Genomic DNA, 4,375 nt, shown 5'->3' with positions numbered 1-4,375 from the left:
ATATAAGAAAATAATTCCAAGGATCAGTAACATTCTTGTATTCTTGTCTTGGTTCAACTGCAGCTTGGGATTATCAGTCATGTCCCTATGTTGCCAATGACAGCATGAATAAAAGACCAGTGGTCACATATGAACTAAAATTGTTGAAAGAGTAAATGAATATGGCAGAGACTGCTAATTATTAGCCAGTGTCCAGTTTCTCTTTCTTTACATAATAGAATCTCCAGCCACTCATCTAGACAGTACATTTCCCAGCCTCCCTTACAGCTAGAAGTAGCAACATAACTAAGTTCAGGCCAATGAGATGTGAGAAGAATATGTGCAGCTTCTGAGTCATCTCCTTAATCATAAAGCTGCTTGCCATGGACCATAATGAGGCTGGTTAACATCTGTCACCATACATAATCACAAACTTTTTTTCTTGTCATGAGAACTTTTTAGATCAAATCTCTTAGTAACTATCAAATATGCAAAGCAGTATTATTAACTACAGTCACCATGCTGTACGTTGCATCCCCATGACTTACTTATTTTGTAACTGGAAGTTTGTACCTTTTGACTGCCTTCACTCATTTCTCCCACTCCCCACACACTGCCTCTGCTAAATACCAATCTGTTCTCTGTATCTATTAGCTCAGTTTTTTCTTTTGATTCCACACATAAGTAAGATCATGTGGTATTTGTCCTTTTCTGTCTGACTTAATTCACTTAGCGTAATATCCTCAAAGTTCACCCATATAGTTGCAAATGGTAAGATTTCATTCCTTTTTATGGCTGAATAATATTCCACTGTATATATATTCCATATTTTCTTTATCCATTCATTCATTAGTGGACACTTAGGTTGTTTCCATATCTTGGCTACTGTAAGCAATGCTGCAATGAACATGGGGTTTTCACAAATCTTTTCAAGTTAGTGTTTTCGTTCCTTCAGGTAAATACTCAAAAGTGGAAATTCTGGATCGTATGGTAGTTCTATTGTTAATTTTTTGAGGAACCTCTATGCTGTTTTCCATAGTGCTGCACCAATTTACATTCCCACCAATGGTGTAAAAGGGATCCCTTTTCTCCAAATTCTTGCCAACACTTCTTATCTCTTGTCTTGTTGATAATAGCTATTCTAACAGGTATGAGGCAATATCTCACTGTGGTTTTGACTTGTATTTCCCTGATGATTAGTGATGTTGAGATCTTTTCATGTACCTGTTGGCCATCTGTATGTCTTCTTTGGGAAAATGTCTATTCAGATATTCTGCCCATTTTTTAATTGAATTGTTTGGGGGTTTTGTTATTGAGTTGTGTGAGTTCTTTATATTTTTTGGATATTAACCCCTTATCAGATATATGATTTCAAAATATTTTCTCCCATTCAGTAGGTTGTCTTTTCATTTTGTTGATAGTTTCCTTTACTGTGGCAAAACTTTTTAGTTTGGTATAGTCCCACTTGTTTATTTTTGCTTTTGTTGCCTTTGCTTTTGGAGTCAGATTCAAAAAATTCATCACCAAGATGAATATCAAGGAGCTTACCACCTATGTTTTCTTCTAGGAGACTTATGGTTTCATTTCCTACATCAATTCTTTAATCTATTTTGAGTTAATTTTTGTGTATGGTGTAAAGATAGGGGTCCAGTTTCATTCTTTTGCATGTGGCTGTCCAGTTTTCCCAATACCATTTATTGAAGGGACTGTCCTTTCCCAATTGTACATTCTTGGCTCCTTTGCTGTAAATTAGTTGACCATATATATACATAGGTTTATTTGGAAGCTCTCTGTCCTGTCCCTTTGATTTATGTGTCTGTCTTTACGCCAATACCATACTGTTTTTATTACCATAGCTTCGTAATATAGTTCAATATTAACACTATCAGGCAATAATGCCTCCAGTTTTATTCTTATTTTTCAAGATTGTTTTGGCTATTTGGGGCCTTTGGTGGCTCCATACAAACTTTAGGATTGTCTATCCTATCTCTGTGACAATGCCATGGGCATGGGTATTTTGATAGGGATCACACTGAATCTGTAGATTGCTTTGGGTAGTATGGAAATTTTAGCAAAATTAATTTTTCCAATCCATGAACACAATATCTTTCCATTTGTTTGTGTGTTCTTCAATTTTTAAATTAACATCTTATAATTTTCAGTATATATTTAAACTACCACAAATTCTAAATAAATTTCAAACAATTTCAAATAAGTTAACAATTATTACTGAAGCTGAGAAACTCAAATAGCATACAACTGATTCATCAATACAAAAGATTTCTTATTGTGCTAATGGTGGACCTGAGACTGTAAGTTCTCAGAAGGCAGGAATATGCCCTATTCATTTTTTCTTTTAATTTCATAAAATAAACAAGCAGGAATCATTTTATTTCTCCTGTCGAAGAATTATCATGAATTATTCAAGATTTAATTGCATCAGGATAAATTAAGCTTTCACTGTGGTTTCAATACAACAGATCTTTGCAAAGCTAAATGAGCTTACTGACTGCTGAACCTTTTAAATTAACTGAGTTTAATTGTCACATGACCAATTGTTTTTATGGCTTATACGATCATTGACCATTTTTTCAAAAGCATTTAAAATGACTGAAAAACAAAGGTTTCCAAAGTCTATGAAATAAGTAAAATCTTACCAATTAGAATTAGAACATTTACCTTCCTCAAGGAAAAAAATGTTACTGGCTTGAACATTTTTATCTACTCTGAGTTGAGAAAATGAATTCCCTTGGAATTTTGGTCTCAATTTTACTAGCAAATATTGAACTACTTAGAAGCTACTCACCAGTCTTAAACCTTCAACTCACATCCCACATCTTAATCATCCCAAGCTGAAGGCTTACTGTCTTGACGCTGGGTAGCAGTGCTTCCTTGCAGCTACCGAGTAAGAAGCTCACCAGCTCATTAGCAGCCCTCTGACCTTGACCAGGCAGCTGACAGAGCAATCCCATCCCACCTGCCCGTTCATTCTGATTTGCAACAATAAGACAAGACCTGGATGGGAAGATGATGGAAAACTCAACTGGAAATTGTCTAAGAGTTACACTCTTCCTTGGGCAGAGAACCAGGGAGCTTAGATCTCTGAGACAGAAGCACACAGATCCACCAGATCCTCTACACAGTCCTTGCTTACTGTGTTTTTAATTTAGATAAAAAAGAGAGATATGATTACACAGAAAACATCAACATCTGCAGAATTACAAATTAAGCAAATGCCATGGGAAACACGTGTGTTTCAGTCCCTTTCTGGAGCTCTTTTACCATCTGTTATCTTGGAAGGAACTCAGGAGCTGTAGTACTTGAGGAGATTCTCATCCATAGGTTTGAGGATTTCCTTATCTGCCATATTCACTACCCACCTGGAGCAAGACCAAAGAAAATCTGCCTTGGATCTTTTCGAGTACTGAGCATTTTGAAGAGTTCGTCTTTCGTGATATCAGGTAAAATATAACTGTACTTCTTGGCGAGCTCCAGTCTTGCTTCAGGAAATTCAGCAGGATCTGCCAAGTAACCACGATTCCTTGCATCAGTGTAGTAGGGTACCAGTGCCTTGGAGGTGAGCATTCGCTTGGGAATGGGTTGTCCACAGAGAAAGAATGCAATAGGTTTTCACAGAATTTCCAGGCTTCGTGGGTCGTAGAAGGCCGCTGTGATGACACCCCCATTCTTCCCGATTGCAACGGTGGCCAGCTCTGAAGCCAGCTGTACTTCAATATTAACTTTCGCCTTAAAGGTGTCATCACCCACCTCTACCAGCTGGACACCATAATCCCTTTTAGATGGCTGGAAGGTCACACCTCTCCCATTGACAAGTTGGGTTAAGTCAATAGGTTGTGTAGGATAAACTCGACCCAAATCAAAAAGATACTGCAGCCTGTTGAGAGTCAAAGGCTGATACTGGCGTCTGAAGCTACGTCCTTCATTAAACCCATATTTTGAGATTCGAAGGTAAAATGGAGTGTGGCCTCTCTCAAAGCCCAGCCAGGGCCGGGTTCTTCTCTGTCGTTCTCCCTTGTGGCCCCTGCCACATTTTCTACCTCTTCTCTAACCTCTTGGTCATCTTTCCGGTTTCCTGGAGCCTGGGTTTGGCCTCAGGTTAGCCAGGCTCACACGGGGCAGGGCCCGCATTAGGTCCAGGGCCTGGGGCCCCCTCGCCCCGCACTGGGCCGGCCATGACCCATGCGCCCGACAAGCTGCAAGGGCGCTGGGCCGCCAGAGCCTGCCTTATTCATTTTTTATCCTCTTCCTTCTTTGTACCTTAACTCTAATATGTAGATAAGTACCAATATCTTGGAACCGTCTAAGGATTAAAAGCAAATGCCTCCTACAGAATTTATTGCTATTTTCTTTATCCCAATGACCCTCATGTTCTGCC

At 38.8% G+C, this 4,375-nt stretch overlaps 1 pseudogene; it reads right to left on the bottom strand.

Moving 5' to 3' along the window:
• Positions 1 to 3,283: 3,283 nt before the first annotated feature.
• Positions 3,284 to 4,174, bottom strand: LOC114905221 (annotated as a pseudogene).
• Between the last annotated feature and the right edge of the window lie 201 nt (positions 4,175 to 4,375).

Source organism: Monodon monoceros, unplaced genomic scaffold, assembly GCF_005190385.1.
Source record: "Monodon monoceros isolate NGI ecotype Baffin Bay Population unplaced genomic scaffold, NGI_Narwhal_1 Super_Scaffold_21, whole genome shotgun sequence".
Lineage (NCBI taxonomy): Eukaryota > Metazoa > Chordata > Mammalia > Artiodactyla > Monodontidae > Monodon > Monodon monoceros.
This window is presented reverse-complemented; position numbering and strand designations above follow the sequence as displayed.